We start from the raw sequence: 19,483 nt of genomic DNA, 5'->3' as shown, positions 1-19,483 counted from the left end.
TTCATTTTACAGTAAGTTAACTTACGTGTACTTACAGTGTACTTACCTAAGAAAGTAATGGGTAATAACGCTTAATTTTACAGTAAGTTAACTTACGTGTACTTACAGTGTACTTACCTAAGAAAGTACTGGGTAATATAAGGTAAGTACATGGGTTAAGGTTAGGTTTAGGGGTAGGTTCAGGGTTAGTACCTAGTTATTACCCAATTATTGTAATTACTATAATAAGTACATAGTATGTACATGGGGAACAGGACTGTAAAATGAAGCGTTACCTATTTTGCAACCAAGGCCAGTAATGTGCATTTACAGTGAGCTGATTGTATGTCATGAAATTAATGAAGAATGTTGTGAACTTTATATATTGTTAACATCTACTTAAAGGTGCCATGTGTCAGAATTGCTTTAAAAATATACAGAAAATGAGTTACACGGATCAAAAGAATGAGAAGAAATAAGGTTGATGATGTCATTAAAAAAATGAAAAGTTATAGTGTTGCAGAGATATCAACCTGAATTAGCATGCTAAATTACTAGCCCCGGTCCGACAGATGTCATAATACCAGTTTCGGCTATGGGAGGCGGTATGCGGGCAACACCAGCCAAACTGCAATACATGTATTAGTCGCACGGCTTGTGGGCGTACTTGAACCTGATGTCAATCGTGTGGAAAGTACACCCCACTACTACAGTTCAGTTCAGGGAAGAGAGCGGAAGAATGGCTGAAGCCCTTGGCAAGAGACCCTTACCACAACCACCCGCTGCCGGGAAAAAAAACGCGCTCGGAATCACAAATAAAATCGGATAAAAAAAAGGAGCAGAACCAGAGTTAACATTGACACTGCTTTCCATCGTTGGAAACAACTAATGGAAATTAAAGAAATGAGGTTTGACTCCGAACTTGCAACATTTCTTTTGGATTGGTAAGTAAGATGCTGTTAGTATTTCGCTAGAAGTTTGTTTTATATGTTTGTTTAGTTTTTTCGGGAAGTTATAAGATAGAAATGTATCGAAGGCTGTTCGATATAAGTCCTAAAGTTAGCGATGGCTAACGTTACATTGAAAGGTGTAATGAGAACCACGTGAGCTATAATATGTTTACTAAATTGCTTTCCTGAGGTAAATCTGACATATTTGTTCTCCAGCTATGTTATTGACCTCTGCACGCTGATTAAAAAAATGATTGGTCGGTATTATGTATGAAGAATACATTTTGGTAAGTTGTAGCATACTGTATCTTTCAACAGTGTTTGTGTGTTTTTACTATTAGCTAGTAGAGCTGATCGGTTCACGTGCACTAGGGATCTGCCGTGTAACATTAACATTTACAAGCGCCAAAACAGTATTTTTTGTTTGAATTGCGTAATAACATTGACAGAATCGGTGACGGTGAATTCGTGAGAGTTGGCAGCTCTGAATGGCGCTAGCTTGGTCAACAGCAGCGAATGCTGTCTGTCAAATTAATGTAATTCAAACTAACAATAAAAATGTAATATGAACAAAACGAATATGAACATTCACTGGTGAAGGGGAGTAGCTTGAAGATGTCATTTAAAAAGCACTTGACATCAACCAACGTTCCTTTGGAGTCAAAACGTCCTCTATTAGGAGTTGGCTCGGCTTCGGCTATGGCTCTAGGGTCGTTGTGAAGGTAGGGGCGGAGCATAGAGACTATGCCGTTTCTCGTTTGTTACTCTAGAGCAGATCAATTCACTTTCTGGAGGTAGACTGCCCCCATCTGGTATGGAATGTGGAGTATGAATTGATTTTTTTTGCGGATATTACACAAGGCACCTTTAAACTAGATTCACAAAAAAATTGAGATTGTAAGTGCATCAAAATCATGCACTTACAAACTGAGTACTTGCTATTGTTTCTAGTCTTTCATTATGACGGACTAGAAGCAATCGCAAGTACTCAGTTCCTTTATCCAAAAGTGCAACAACAGTCCAGTGATGATGAAAAGACAGGTGGCGCAGGGACAAGATGGTCAGATCCAGGGAACAGTGACTTGATGAGGTGAACCCAGTGAAGCGTGACGAGTAATCCAAACGAACCAGACGACATCAACAAAGAACACGAACACGGGAACACTGAAGCACGAGACTGGAGACGCCGACACAGGATACATGAAACAACGATCTGACAAAGGGAATGAGAAAGCGGTGAGTATATATAGAGAGATGAGATCGGCTGCAGCTGGTGATGAGATGATGGTAATCAGCTGGAGCGGATCAAGTAGTGACATTCAGACACACCCACTACACACGTGCTTTCATACAACAACACAAACACAAGACGAGAAGGAAGCAATAAACTTGTATACCGTGACACTCTCTATTCATTAAAATGCATTATATCAGCATCATAGGCATGGCAGTCAAAGTCATTTCAATTCAAGTCTTATTATACCTGTGAACCCAACACCTGTGTGGCCAGTTGCATAAACTTAGCCACTATGTTAAGACTGTCTTAAGAACCAGTTTGACCAACTAGCAATTAGCCAAGGAGTCAAGGGTATAATTTTCCAGATTCAAATTAGACCAATTAACCATTTTAGACTGGTCATAATATTTAAATGACTAACTTTTAAGACTAGTCTAAGCCATTATGCAACTGGCCCCAAAGGGTCATGTCTTAAGGGTATGATTCTTGGAGTTGGGGTACTCTGACTCAAGCAACTTTCGCGGACTTGGACTTGCAACAGACTCGGATGCAGTTCTACTCAGGTCAGTATTACTGTATTGTCACGAAACTCAATCATTTGCATGTGTTTTTAAGTCTTGTCTGTTTATACAATCTATCCAATACTTAGAAGCTCCTGAATAAACTACTTTAAATTTAAACGCTGGAGTTTGTGCTGAATTTTATGCTATTCATTAGGGACATTTTAAAATTCTATAAATACTTTTTAAGTGTGTATGTGAATGTCTTTTTAATCAGTACTCTTGGTCAATTCCCTAATATATACTTTTAGGACAAAGGCCTCACAGGAAGTGCTGTCCTTTTGGTGTGGCAGTGTGTCACACGCCCATCTGGACACGCCTTTTTTCACGCATTAATGAACTTTCCAGGTCATTGTGGCTCGCCCCTAGGGGATCCAAATACAGAGCCTGTTTTTCCTTTGGGATCATAACCTTAATAATTGGAATATTGCAAATGGTTTTTAGAAAATCCCCCCAAAAAGTCCCACCTACTCACTCATATTAAAGGTTACAAATTAAAGGTACTATATGTATATTTCAGTGTCATTTAAAAAAAAAAAACATCCACCAACCTTCACTTTTGCTCTTCTTTGCTATATGCTTGTCATTTCAAATTAATCGATTACTGCAGACCTGTCTGTTGGATGCCTATTACATTTTTGTACTAAATGAATGAATGAATGAGGGATTTATAAATAGTACATATAGGCCTTTAATGAATTAATGAAGGCAGATTATCCATTTCAGGTAAAATATGATTACAAATAGTAGTAATAGACAGTAAATAAATAGTAGATAAGATAAGTTTTACATTAAATGGTTTGTAGCAATGCAACAAATATGAATACCAGATATTATCATGAATGACTAAGATTAATCTCACTTTCAAGTTGTTGAGAGGGTGCAGTTCAATGAATGTCAGCAAAGAAAAGTTTAAATAGCCCTATTTTTGAGACAAGGAAATAAACATCTTTTCTTTCCCAGGTACTCTCATACCTGCAAAATGGAAAATAAAGAAAAGCACCGTCTTCCTGTGTATATTGCCAGGGGGGAGCTGAATGGAGAGTCTGTGCTGACAGGAACTGCAGATGGACTGGAAAGCTTTTTTAACTTTCGAGGAACTCTGGGTAGGTCCACAACATGGTGATCAATATTAATTTTGGGCATAGGTACACCCCTCGCATCCTCAAGATCTGCACTCTTGCCTTCCAAGTAAGTAATTGTAAACGGCCCAAGGAAATTTGCTTCAAGTTTTCCCCGTTTCCGTTGCTCTGATGTTTCTCCTCCACAGCTTGTCCCCAACTTTTTAAAGTTGTGAGAGGGGACTAAAGTGTTTTTTGTACATTTTCCGACTTTTTCTGATCTTCCCCTTAACATCCGTTAAACTTTTAATAAGACTTAGGGATCCCGTTTACACTGCAGGTCTTGTTGCCCAATTCTGATTTGTTGCCTATATCCGATTTTTTTGACCGTCCGATTACACATTCTTTCAATTGCGACCCATTTCCGATTCATGTATTTACACTAGCCATACTATCTGAAACATCGCGCATGCGTTCTTGCACCATACACAATCTGAGATGGATGAACGCACAATTTTGATGGTAGCTCTGGGATATATGCGAAGTTCCCCTAACATCCCCATGATTTTGAGGCAGAGGAGGAGGAAAAGGGCCATAATTGCAGCTTGTGCATAATGTTTCAGCTATTGTTCCCACGACCGTTCAGAGGAATGTCTGGGTGCGAGAGAGGTCTCAGGATTGGTGGGGGCATATTGTGGCGGGCTTTAATGTCGAACAGTGAATCCAAAATTTTAGAATGAGCAAGCCAACATTTGATATGCTGTGTCATCATTTGTCCACATTCCTCTCCTACGGGCCATCCCTTTGCAGATGCACGTCGGGGTTGCTCTCTGGTGGCTTGCAACAGGAGCGGGCTATCGCGCATTGGCACACCTGTTTGGGACAAGCAGCGCATTGGTCTGCCTGATAGTCAACGAATTCTGTCAAGCCATGCGAGACGAGCTGTGGCGTGAGTACACCAGCTTCCGCAGCTGATTTTTTATTCAAATTATTACCCCCCTAGCATTGGTAGGTTTAGGATTAGTTGTGGGTGAGGGGTTAGGATTAGGGGTGGGGTTAGGATTAGGCAATCAGGTACTGACTTCAACGAGAGGGGTAATAATTTGGCAGGGGGTCGAAATTCGGCACAACACCGGCCATCTCTCCATCTGAGGACCACACTGACTACTTTAATCCAAAGGGATGGCATTCTATGATTTTGCAAGCTGTTGTGGACCACAGATTTTGGTAAGGACATAAATTAAAAGCATCCTAACTTCCATTGCATCCTTAGCATAGCATATCCAGGTATATAATCTGTGCTTTAAAAGGCTAGTAGCAAGTCATAATGTAATAACTGTACATAATAAAATATTACATTATTTTAATAAACGGTTCATAATGTAGTAATTTTCTCAATTTAATAAAATATTGAGCTCATAATGTAATAACAATTTTTACATTATGATAAATTCATTACATTATAAACTCAAAAAAACATTTCATATTTTCATAATTGTATTAGCTTTTAAAAGTATTACAGATATTAGTATTTCCTTACAGTACATTTTTAAAAATCTAAATCCAGTTTAAAAATGCAACATTGAATGAAATATGAAATACATTATGCGCAGTTTTTACATTATGTGTAGTTATTACATTAAGAGTTACTACAATGCTCGAAATCATACAGACTTTTCATCTCAATAGTTTTACTGTACAAACATCAGTGTTGGATAGCCTGGAAGTGTACATGACTCCAGAGTTCTCAGGAACTCTGACATTTATGAATAGGCAGAAAGAGGAGTGCTCTTTCCCAACGTGAGTATTTTTATTATTTTTATATGACATTTGACATTTCTGCTATTAGGATTTAGAATCATGATCTTCATATGCTATAGATATCATAATGTTGTTGTTAATGTGCTTCGATATACTAAAAACATTGACCTGAATTGTAAATACTAATGATGCAGACCTGTACTTTTGATCTGTAAATTGACTGCAGTTACACATTTTCTAATATTTTCTCTCAGATCACAGATGAGATCCAAGGCACACAGGTGTCCATCATGCTGCTTGGAGATCCGGCCTACCCACTTCGGCCATGGCTCATGAAGGGTTACCCTGATACGGGAAACCTTACTGAAGACCAGCGCTACTTCAACCAGAGGCTAAGCAGTGATAGAATGACAGTCGAAAGTGCATTTGGTCGATTAAAAGGTAGATGGAGATGTCTAGCCAAACGTCTTGATGTTGACATAGCTTAGGTCCCCACTGTTATTGTTACATGTTACACTCTAACATATGTGAGAAGCACAATGAAACATATGGCGAGACCCTCCCTGCAGCTGGCCCTCCTGAAGCAACAGGTGAGGATGCTGACCCAGTGGCTGCTGTGGACACTCAACCATTGAGAGTTCAGGAGGCACTGACCCAGCATTTTGCTGCACAGCGCTGAACATGACAATACGGCGAGATAAGAATGTGTGAATGCCTTACAATATCAATGGAGTATAGTATGAACGCCTTACAATTATTTGTTATTATTTTTGATACTTTTACTCTGTTGTGGTGGTGTATAATCACACTCAAATTACCGAGTTATCGTGTGTAAATAAAATCAGGACCACATTTATTCTCGTTCAACTTGTATTTATTTTAACTGTATTCAGATCTAAGTCAAATGTTGAAAAATGAAAGCGACAAGTGCATTCAAGTCTGAATAGATCAAAACAAAGCTTAACTCCTCTAGTTAACACGAGATAGCTCAAATGAACATTGGCTACACATTAAAATGATGAAACAAAAAAGGCAATTCTGAATATTCAATTCCCTGAGTACTGCTAAATACAAAATGGGATGCAGGTTTTGCCTATCCATTTTCAAAAGTTGCCTAAACACTATCAATTGTGGGGCTGGGGGCTGAGGCTGAAGACTGTTGGGGGCTGCCTGGCCTTGACTGAGCAGAAATGATGGGCTGAGAGTATGTGTGGCCCTGGTAAGAGGTTGAAGGTTGGGTTTCATGGTGAGAGGAACAGATGTGTGTCTGAGTGTGTGAATGATGAGAGGACATAGTAGAAGCATAACCTTCGTACCAGGAATGAAAGTTGGTAGCTTCACTTTGGTGAGGTGTTACTGTTGTGTGTGTTTGATCTGGGTGATAAGGTGCAGTGTGGGTGTAATCTGGATGGATGGGAGGAGGTTGTGTGTGATCTTGGTTGAAGTGCTGAGCATTAGTATGATCTGGATGGAAAGGTGGATTTTGGGTCTGATCTGAGCGTAAGGGAGGAGGGCGTGTGTGATCTTGGTGGAAAGGTGGAGTGTGGGATTGAGCTGGGTAGAGGGCATGTGGCCTTGTCTGTTCAAACCAAGGAGGGTGTGCTTGCTCTGGGAATGGCCTTAGGACAGGAGGTCTGCTGGCGAGGAACTGGGTGAACATGCTAATCATTATCGTAACTCGTGGGGTTGCTGAGCAGCCTGCAGTTTGTGTTGAAACTCTGCGTCATCCGTCTGGCTGAGAGAACTGGCAATTTTCTGTGCAAACAGCTCCATTGTGGATTCCATCTTGTTTTCTCCATGTTGTATGTGGACCTGTAAGAACAGAATTTATTTATGTTTAGAGGAAATTGTTTATGACAGTAACTACTTTTCTTTAAAGCCATATTCGCACGGGTTTAGTACTATCTGGGGACCTCGTGTGATTTAGAAATTACCCCCCCTCCCCCCCCCCCCCCACATCTGAATTTCATTTGACGCATTCGCACGGGATAACCGAAGCCTGTGATTTTACTCAAATTTACTGACTTATCTCCCGGATATGACGTCAATAGGCTATTGCTTGGAAATGTCTTTTCGTTATAGGTCTAGCTGTGTGATATATTATGACATAAACAGAATAAAGTTCCTTACTGCATGCTGCTATACATGTCATCCATCTCCATCTAATCATTCTTTTTTGTTTTTGCTCTTCTGATGATTTTCAGCTTTCACTTTCTGCAAATTGTGTAGGTGTGTAAAGCGATATGACCCAGCACCCAAAATACTATCAAAACACTCCAACACAGCCTCCATTCTTCGCAAAAGATGGATAAAAAGGCGCACATGAAACAAAAACCTTGAAAAACTGATATACGATCCGGCCAAATCACAGAGATGCCGATTCGCACGGGACTAATATTATCACAGGACCTCGGTGTTCGGCAAAATATTGTAGGTAATTTGCGGGGGAATTTTGACTTTACAAATTACAGACATGGTCGATTCGCACGGGATTAAGATCTCAGACAACCTCCGCAATTATTACAAATGACTAGAGGTCTCCAGGTAATACTTCAAGTATTTGTAAAATGGACACACAAAAGCCCTATTCGCTTTCTTTCACGCCTTTTTATCCATCTTTCGCGAAGAATGGAGGGTGCGTTGGAGTGTTTTGGGCGCTGGGTCATATTGCTATACACCATATACAATTTGCAGAAAGAAAAAACTGAAAACCACCACATTTCCAAGCAATAGCTTATCAAAAATAATGCACAATCAAGCGAGGGGGTTCACATCATAATTAGAGGTTAATGTTACAAATAAATCAAGCAAGCTTGAGCTAATAGATTTTAACCTGGTGAAATCTTTTTTTTATCCATCTAACCGGACCCTCAACCATACGCACAGTGTACAGTGCCATATAGTCGCTCATTGAAAACATATTTCCACTGGGCTACAAGAAATATAATATGGGGTAGCTATAAACTATTTTTATATGGTTATAGTTTATTTTTATTATTAGTATTTTTGTTTATTTATCATTGCTATCAATAGCCTACATGGCACATTTAAATGATAACAGCCTATGAATAATTATTTTAAAAAACTATATCAATCTTGCTAGCCAATGTGTAAACTGTAAAAATACAGTGAAGAATACAGACTACAGTAAAGATATGTAAAAAAAAAAATGTGATACACAAATGCAAGCAATGTTGGCTGTTGTTTTTTTTCTGGTGTTCTTGTAAAGTTATGTAGTCAGTCTGGGCTGGGTTTAGGTATTAACTTTTTTTTTTAGATCAAAATGTCATTCTTAAATTTCTGAATACCTTTGATGTCACTGTTCTCATGCGAATCGTTTTCTGTAGTTTAGGTTCTTAAATTTGTAATAAAATACTATGTTAATGTAATGATTTTTATTAATTAAACATATGTGTTGAATATTAACACTGCAAACTGACAATGTGTACTGATCGCCTTCTCTCTCTCAAAGCAAAATCATGTACAATGAGAGAACAACATGGGAGCAAGGCCCTTCCTTTTGGGAAACAGAGGTGCACCAGAATTTTCAAGACAATGATTGGTACCTCAACTTCAGAATGCCCAAAGAGGCCTACAATATCCTTTGTGACCAGCTGCACCCATACATCAACCCTCAAACTACCAACATGTTGGATCCAGTACCTCTAGAGAAGAGGGTAGCAATTACCATCTAGAAGCTTGCCAGTAATGTTGAGTTCCACGATGTTGCCAACCTGTTTGGTATTGGAACCAGCACCGCCTGTAATATCTTCTGGGAGGTGTGTGAGACACTGAGTAAACTCAGAAGGGTTTTTGTGAAGAGGCCTAAAACTTGAGGCCTCAAGTCCAAGCCATCATCACAGGATTTGAGAGGAAGACGGGATTCCCCATGTGTGCTGGGGCTTTGGATGGCACGCACATCCCAATCCTTGCCCCAGCGAGCTATCCCACCGACTATTATAACAGAAAAGGATTGTACAGTGTTCTTCTTCAAGGACTTGTAGACCACACTTACAGCTTCCTTGATTTTGATGTTGGTTGGCCTGGGAAGTGCCACGATGCATACGTTGTTGAGTGTTCACGTCTGTGTCGCAAGCTGGAGGATGGTACCTTTTTCCCTCCTGTCAGCAGAAACATCCAAGGGGTCGACATACCTGTCCTGATTGTGGCCGATTCTGCCTATAGCTTGACTAGCAACATAATGAAGCCATTCCCGGAAGGTACAGCGAGGGGTCCCAAGGCAGCCTACAACGCCTCCCTGAGCCGTGCTCGTATCCATGTTGAACACGCATTTGGTCGCCTCAAGGGCCGTTGGAGATACATTATGAAAAGAAATGACTGTGAAACCCAAAATGTGAAGTATGTTGTGTCTGCTTGTGTAGTGTTGCACAACTTCTGTGAAATGCAGAAAGTTGCTTAGCAGGAACCCCAGGAAGATGTGTTGGATCAGCCAGAGGCAGGACCAGAGTAGCTTGATGTACCTGCTCTCTCCCCAGCAGAGCACATCTGGGAGGCCTTAGTAGCTCATATTAATACAAATCAGTAAAGTGCAGAGAAGCTTTGGAAGCTCATACACAAACTATGCAGTCAAGACGCATGTGAAATTGAAATCAAACATTTATTTATAGTGCAGAGCATCCTTCATTTCTGAACTTGGCAATTAACATAAGTTTGAACTTTTGTTAAACTTTTTTTCCCCCAGTGTTTTGATATAAAATAAACAATTGTTAAAAGGATAAAAGAAATGTGCAAATATTGCTTTCCTAAAAGAAAAAGGCACATTCGGAATTTGTCCAGACAAAGTTGTCTAAATTTCTAATTTTTTTTACACACCTTTTTTCCTACATACTGTAAAATGTGCAAAATACTGCTTTCTGTAGGGAAGCACCAAAACCATACAAAAATCTAAGTAAAGTGAAATAAATAAAATGGTGAACTGCCAGACCTTCTAAATACACTAAATCTAAAAGGCCTAAGAACAAATAATGCTTTCCTGCAAGATGTTAAGGCACAAAAAGTTGGGTGTATCATTGTAGTAGTGCACTTGATATGCTGCTGGGGCAGGGGGTCCAGGGGTTGTGGATGGAAAGTCCATACTCTCAGCTGATGGGCGTTGGGGAGGTGGTGTATAAGGGTAGTAATGTGGGGCTGAACATGGTGAATGGTGGGACTGGGGCCTGAAGCACTGAAACATCTGGAGTATTAACGACCTGTTCTCTTCTGCTCTCTTTTCATCAGCTTCCATCTTCTTCATTTCAAAATCAAGACGTTTCCTTTCTAGCTCCATTCTATTTCTCTCCATCTCTTTCTCCCATTCAAACCGCTCCCTGTCGTAGTCACAGGTATTTTCATTTTGCAGGAGACGGTCCAGACCCTTGTCCATTGCCACCATTATCTGTGTTTTTCGCCCCTTTCTTCGGCGATGTGCTGCAAAGACAAAACATTTATTTCAGCAAATTCCGATGTTAAAACTTGTGGTCAATTAATTGTTTGTGAATACACCTTTGGGACATTTGTTTTGGTTACATCTGTGTGCCCGGCAATATCAGTGCCCCATGCCATTTGCCAAAGTTCAGTTGATTGATGCACCTGTTGAGAAAATTATGTATTTGAGCTCTCATAATTCCTTATATCTTTATTCTCAATTAAAGTGATGCTGTGATGCGTGGTCTGTATATTATGCTGTAATGGTGATAGGCTACTATAAGCAGGGTGAGGGAGACTGTCCTGGGATTTTGTAAGTGCAGGTTTATTGCAGTCCACCACAACATAGACCAGACAAGCCCCGTTTCACTATTCATACATGAAATTACACACACAACAAAGCATCACTGTAAATGACAAAAACAATGAAAGTTATGATTGGAGATAAAATACAATTTCCTGGTGGTAGCAGTTGCATCACTCAACTGAACCTAGTGTGTGGGAGTGTTGTTGCCTCCGACACACACATGTAGCCAAAACAAGTATTGCCCAAAGGTACATTCACAAAATATTGATACTTTTAAGTATAAAAGTACAGCTAACCATATCATCCATTCACTCCTAAGTAACTACCTACATTGTGCTGAGCCATGCCTCATCCTCTGCATCATTTTCCCTAGATGTATTGTGATCATTAGGGCTCTCAGATGAACCTGCGTAAAACAAAAGAAAATCAAGCAGGTTCACTCAGTAATGATTTACTATGCTTCTACTTATTTCTTTATTTAATTATAGAGAAGATACAATGTCTACATATAAATTAACAACACAATATAGCTTTACAGTATTATGTAGTGTACAGGCCAGTGTAGGCTGCTTACCACAGTCAGATTCCTCATCTGAACTCTCCCAGTTATCCATCCTTATGTCTCCAGGGTTGTTCATTGTACAGCAACCTGTAAAAAAAAAAATTGTAAACAAAAAACAATAGAAAATTAGGTAACACTTTATTTGACAGTGTCCTTGTTACATATGTTACATGTACTTACCATAGTAATAACAGTAAATTATGCATAATTACATGCAACTAACCCTCAACCAAATCCTAATCCTACCCTAACCCTATAGTAAGTACATGTAGTTAATTCATATCACTCAGTACTTAAATATATAATTACACTGTAACAATGACACCTTAAAATAAAGTGTAACCGAAAAGTAATGTCAAACTAATGTGATTTGCTGTGGATCAACAATTGGCAAGTAGATGTCTAAATTGTGTGCCATTACTAAAGTTAGCATAAAGTTAACGTTACTGTACGTTAGCCGTTGTATGTTGCTGTTAAACTGGCTTTTACTGTAGGATATGTTTGTATTACGTTAACGTTACAGTAACTTACGTAGCTGCTGAAACGGAGAAACATTTATAGCGGCTAAACTTGCTATTACTGTACCATATGTTAGCTAACGTTAGAAGGGAAATGATTCTTACCGAGAACAGTATCCAGTTCATCAAAATAAGGACATTTAATGGGGTTTGATCCGGTCTTCTTGTTGTTTTTGAGGCTATGATGGTACTTTCGTCGCAGGCAGTCCAACCTTTCTTTACACTTGGTCCAATCTCCAAAGTCCTGTATAGATGGGCACAGGAGGACGAGGTCTTTGTGAATATTTTCCCAAACGGTGTGGTTGTGCACCATTTGTTCAAATTGCCTTTGGTAACGTGGTTCACCCCAAACATTGATTAAACAGAGTGTCTCCTCCCGCGTCCAATGTCGGGTTTTCTTCTTAGCACTAGCAGCCATGTTGAGAAACAAGAAAGCAGATGTACGCAAAGCCTTGACATCATATCCGGGTTCCGGGAGAGAGTGAAGTCAGTAATTTTGAGTAAAATCACAGGCGTCGCTTATCGAAATTCAGATGTGGTGGGGTAATTTCTAAATCACACGGGGTCCCCAGATATTACTAATCCCGTGCGAATAGGGCTAAAGACTGGTAAAACATAATCAAACCCTACCAGTTCCACTCTCCTGATGGCGTGCGCCAGTTGCTTCTTTGATGTAATCAAAAGACGTTGCTTCTTTTTCACGTAATCGTGCTGCTCGTATGAGGAGGTTTGCAAGGTACCAGCTGAAGTGCAGCAAGGACTTTGCAGCTTTGATTACGGACTACAGTTCCCGTACATCACGCGTCCTGTTCCGTGCTCCAGCACGGTTAGCGCTCACACTGCATGCGAACCGCGCCCGAGTCCAACTGAACCGTGCTCTGGCCCACCTCTTCCAAGCGGGCCAGGGCCGCCTAATCGAGCCGCGCCTGGGCACGGGTCGGAGCACTCACACTAGTCAAACGAACCGCGCTTTGGTGGTCAAACGCACTCGGGCACGGTTCAAACTGGCTAGTGTGAGTACACCCTTAGGCACAGCAGCTGCTTTTCTTTTCTTGTTTACCAAGAACTTTATTGAACAATGTGAAAAACCATAAATGGCCTGGTACAAAATAGGGATGTCATGATATTCGATCAGTTAGAAGACGCATAAAGCTTGCCACAAAGAACCGGCAAATGTAGCCTAAACATTATGAATGTGTCAAATATAACAAGGAGACATTTTAATTGTTTCTTAATAAATAGTGTTTTCTGTGACGATGCTGACTCGTGCACCCTCGTAGTATTGTGAAGGTGCCTACAGAGAGAAATGCACACTTCATACGGATTATAAGAGAGTTGTCTGTTTCTTTTTGTTTTGAATTGTTTTGTTTAAAAGTAGACATTTCAAGCTTAGATATATTTCTGAGTTTGTTCATTTATGAGACAAGCTCCAGTTCACGTGGGATGCAAGTTATACCGCGTCGGCGCCTCCGTGTCCTGATTATAGGCTGCTATATTTGCTTCTTATTTATTAAATCCAGGCAATTGGTTAAAACATTGATTAAAATTAAGATGCAATTTATACAAAACGAAATTCACTTTAAAGAAAGGCTTTATACAAAACAAAACTTAATAAAGCGGTCAAAATTATGTCTCTCGATATATCATGATTAGGCTATTCATACTGGCTGATCACTTTTCATATAATCAACATAGATGAAATGGAAAAAATAACATATTATTTAAACATAAATATGAAACTAACTTTACTTTAATGGCTACAACACGAAGGCCTACAGTACAGAGAAATGTAATGTAATGAAATGAAATGAAATGTAAAGGGGGGGGGCGGGGTTTTGAATAATAATCAAATTATTGCCAGCGATCGTCGAATATTATTTTTGCTTGAAATGCCCATCCCCTACAAAATACGAAATGTCTTAATCAAACAAAATACAAGCATCATAGCATAAGAAAGAAATGTAAATATGGAAGTAAAATAAAAATACATTAAAGTAGGCCTAAATAATAAATAAAGAAATAAAAGAGGCTCAGTAGCTTCTGAAGCAGGAACACAAGCATGCAGTCCCAGTTGTTGTTGATGTTAGGCTACTGATTTAGCGTGTCTGACTAGTCGACGTGTGGGGTGATGACATCATCGTTTCACAAAATATGTTGGGGGGGGGGGGGGGGGGTGGGGGTTGTGCGTTACTGAAGGCCCTGACTGAAACCCCATGGTACGCTACTGAAAATAATATTTTTCATACCCTAATGGCAGATAATTAAGCTTATTTTAAGCAAAAACTCAAATATATATATATATATATATATATATATATATATATATATACAGGTCCTTCTCAAAAAATGAGCATATTGTGATAAAGTTCATTATTTTCCATAATGTAAAGATAAAAATTAAACTTTCATATATTTTAGATTCATTGCACACCAACTGAAATATTTCAGGTCTTTTATTGTTTTAATACTGATTATTTTGGCATACAGCTCATGAACACCCAAAATTCCTATCTCAAAAAATTAGCATATCATGAAAAGGGTCTCTAAACGAGCTATTAACCTAATCATCTGAATCAACTAATTAACTCTAAACACCTGCAAAAGATTCCTGAGGCTTTTAAAAACTCCCAGCCTGTTTCATTACTCAAAACCGCAATCATGGGTAAGACTGCCGACCTGACTGCTGTCCAGAAGGCCATCATTGAGACCCTCAAGCAAGAGGGTAAGACACAGAAAGAAATTTCTGAACATATAGGCTGTTCCCAGAGTGCTGTATCAAGGCACCTCAGTGGGAAGTCTGTGGGAAGGAAAAAGTGTGGCAAAAAACGCTGCACAACGAGAAGAGGTGACCGGACCCTGAGGAAGATTGTGGAGAAGGACCGATTCCAGACCTTGGGGGACCTGCGGAAGCAGTGGACTGAGTCTGGAGTAGAAACATCCAGAGCCACCGGGCACAGGCGTGTGCAGGAAATGGGATACAGTTGCCGCATTCCCCAGGTCAAGCCACTTTTGAACCAGAAACAGCGGCAGAAGCGCCTGACCTGGGGTACAGAGAAGCAGCACTGGACTTCAGGCATTTTGGCATGTCCTTCTCCCCAGTCTTCCTCCAGACTCTGGCACCTTGATTTCCGAATGACATGCAAAATTTGCTTTCATCCAAAAAAAGTACTTTGAACCACTGAGCAACAGTCCAGTGCTGCTTCTCTGTACCCCAGGTCAGGCGCTTCTGCCGCTGTGTCTGGTTCAAAAGTGGCTTGAACTGGGGAATGCGGCACCTGTAGCCCATTTCCTGCACACGCCTGTGCACGGTGGCTCTGGATGTTTCTACTCCAGACTCAGTCCACTGCTTCCGCAGGTCCCGCCAAGGTCTGGAATCGGTCCTTCTCCACAATCTTCCTCAGGGTCCGGTCACCTCTTCTCGTTGTGCAGCGTTTTTTGCCACACTTTTTCCTTCACACAGACTTCCCACTGAGGTGCCTTGATACAGCACTCTGGGAACAGCCTATTTGTTCAGACATTTCTTTCTGTGTCTTACCCTCTTGCTTGAGGGTGTCAATGATGGCCTTCTGGACAGCAGTCAGGCGGGCAGTCTTACCCATGATTGCGGTTTTGAGTAATGAAACAGGCTGGGAGTTTTTAAAAGCCTCAGGAATCTTTTGCAGGTGTTTAGAGTTAATTAGTTGATTCAGATGATTAGGTTAATAGCTCGTTTAGGGACCCTTTTCATGATATGCTAATTTTTTGAGATAGGAATTTTGGGTTTTCATGAGCTGTATGCCAAAATCATCAGTATTAAAACAATAAAAGACCTGAAATATTTCAGTTGGTGTGCAATGAATCTAAAATATATGAAAGTTTAATTTTTATCATTACATTATGGAAAATAATGAACTTTATCACAATATGCTAATTTTTTGAGAAGGACCTGTATATATACACAATGTATGATGTCATTTTACATATCTAATAAATGTCTATTAAATGCTTCTTGATTTAAGAATGTTTAGATATTTGGACTGGAAACAATACAAAAAAAATACTAAGTAAGAAAAGGATATATATATATATATATATATATATATATATATATATATATATATATATATATATATATATATATATATATATATATATATATATTTTTTTTTTTTTTTTTTGCAGTGTGTTTAAAAATCAGAAATGTTATATCTTTTTAACTTTTAACAATTGATATATAACGTTATATAGCCTTGTTTCTGGTTGGGGGGCACTGACATAAATTAACACATCATATTTTCTCATCTGGCGACAAGACAACAATAGCAACCATTAATGTGAGCATGAAAGTTCCTAACTGCAGGAATATAGTGTCCTCCCCATCCACTGACTCTTCTTCGCGGGAACTGTCCAGAACATTTCTTAGTGTTTGTCCCCTGAAATGATATCCATTTGGTGGTAGAATGGGAAATGTAATTTTCCCCTATTACCATTTTTGTTATTGTGGTCTTTCACCTCCTTGTATTTAGATTTAAGGGACTTCATTTTTCGCTGACACTGGAGCCAGGAACGTCTGTAGCCCTGCTCCGCCATTGCAGCCGAAATATCCTAAAAAACGGATTCGTTTCTTTATGAGCCTTTAATTTTATCTTGAACTGACTCTGCCCACAGGGTGAGAAGGCAGGTAACTTCAGCCGTCGACTACTGCCCTGCATTTTCCTCCTCAATGTTACCTGCGTTATCATTTATCGCCTCCACACGTTAGAATAATACGTCATCAAAACCGCGTAGAAGAACCAAATTGTGGCAGTTTTAATGATGTACAGAGTGCAATGCTTCAGAAAATCCGATCTGCCTGTTTACATGACAGTCGCATTGGCATATATCGGATTTATTTCCACATATGAATGAGGCCTGAAGCCGATCTCGAAATATCCGAATGCATGCGTCTTATTCCTGTTTACACTGTCATAGAACACATCCGATCTGTGTTTCATATGTGTAAAAAATCGGAATTGGGTCACATTTCACTGACAGTGTAAACGAGGCCTTAGAGCTGACTCAGTCACCTCCTCAATGAATACTGTGTCCTCCACAGTCTTGTCAATCTGTAAGGAAAGTTCTTATTTTGCTTAGTATATTGACAGATGTTTAGGTGATAGTTAACATCCCTGTTTGGAAACTGAAATAATCTGCAGTTACCCTGTAGTGTTCGGCAATTTCAGAGGGATAACGGGCCTCTTTCCCCAAAAAAAAATAAAAAATGGAGACAACTTTGTGGTCATTTGAACTTTCGTTCGTAATCCAAACATAACTGCGTCCAGGTGCCTGTCCCAGTCTTTCGGCTGATCGTTCACCAGTTTGCAGAGGGCTCTGAAGATGTTGTTCAATTCAATATATATGAATATGACAACCTTTAAATCTTGAAACATTTAACTTTTGTGCCATGTTCTTTGATTTTATAAATTATGAATGCATTCCATTTTAAATACATTAATTGCCTGAGAATGAGTCTTGGCACGCCATTCCATGTTTGAACTAAGTTGACCTCCAGTGTACTTGTGAATCAAACCCATGACCTTAAAGGGATAGTTCACCCAAAAATGAAAATTAGCCCATGATTTACTCACCCTCAAGACATCCTAGGTGTATATGACATTCTTCTTTCAGATGAATACAATTGGAGTTATATTGAAAAAATGTCCTGGCTCTTACAAGCTTTATAATGGCAGTGATCGGTTGTATATTTCAAAGTGCATCCATTCATGATAAACGTGCTCCACACGGCTCTAGGCAGTTAATAAAGGCACTGTCACGAACACACACAGGACGAGGGAAAATTCAAGTGCAGTAATTTATTAAGAGGGCAATCCAAAATTGTTGTAATCCATGCAGAGGTCAAATATCCAGAGAAGCAATCCAAAACAAGAACGGGTCTAAACAGACAAGAAGTGTGGTAACACAAAACAACGACTCCGTACACATACTAACACAGACAGGGAATATATGTGACCCGTCACAGAAACCAGGGACACAAGTCGGCAGAACAACTTTCGAGCAAAATGAGAAAGAAGAGTTTTTTTTTCAAAATTGGTGAATTTCAATTTTTTGCAGAATCTGTTAATTGAAATCACGAAGAAGCCTCTCCATGTTTGAGATAACAGTATTGGTATATTTAATAGCTTACATTTTGAGGTTGAAATCGGCTTGTTTTCGGAGATTCTAGCATGCAGTAGGGGCGTGGCGTGTCATTGTCTGTGTGTATTTCCATACTGAATAACCTGGCGCTCTTGCCCCCGCCCTCCAAGTGAACCGCATGGCTACTTATTATGCTGTGCTCTGGCCGGCTCTATCTGATATCAAAATTCAATAAAGATGGATGCCCGAAAGATTGTCGCAGACGAGCTGAACCGTCTGGCAGTTACGTCTTAGGGAGACGTAACGTCTCCGTTCCCTACTCACGGAACGAGGGTTACATATGTAGCCGAGACGTTCCCTTTCGTAGTCACTATGAGTTACGTCGAATGGGGTTCCCAGTCTAATCACGCCATGTCAGCTGTCTTCCAGTGCTCTGCGTAAGTCAGAGCTCCCTGTCGTGAGACTAGCACGGACGAAGGACTCCTACTTAACACAGGAATACCAAGGTACACTGGGGAGCATATCTCAGAGGAGATATGCAACACAATGCCTACCCGAAGGGAGGACTTAAAAATACACATATGGCCCGAGAGGGGGTAACATATGGAGAAATACTGGAGTATCCAGCCCCCAGGGTGGAATCTTTCAACTCCAGGGGTGGCAGTGTGGCTTGCCAAGGGAAAGACACATTCTCATAGAGACTTACAGTGGAAATACACATGTTTGGGTCGCCCAAGGGGGGAACCATGCACATGGAGGCACCTAGCCAACTCGAAAACTGCCGCTGGCATTCACTCTGGCGTTGACGTCAGCAGTGCTGGAGGAACTCAGGGCTTCTTGGGGAAACTCACCTGAGGAGAATATCGCACGTATCCAGTCCGAGGAGTGGAATGGCGAGCAAGCGATGACACCGAGCAGGTCCTATTACCAGCCACTGGGAGCATGCACATGAGAGGACACTGGCTCAACTCGGAGATTGTACAATCTCGCGAATGTGTTAGGTGTCGCCT

Source organism: Siphateles boraxobius, unplaced genomic scaffold, assembly GCF_051911475.1.
Source record: "Siphateles boraxobius isolate OS27281-9 unplaced genomic scaffold, OSU_SipBor_1 25, whole genome shotgun sequence".
Lineage (NCBI taxonomy): Eukaryota > Metazoa > Chordata > Actinopteri > Cypriniformes > Leuciscidae > Siphateles > Siphateles boraxobius.
The sequence above is the reverse complement of the archived record's forward strand: the minus strand, read 5'-3'. Positions refer to the sequence as shown.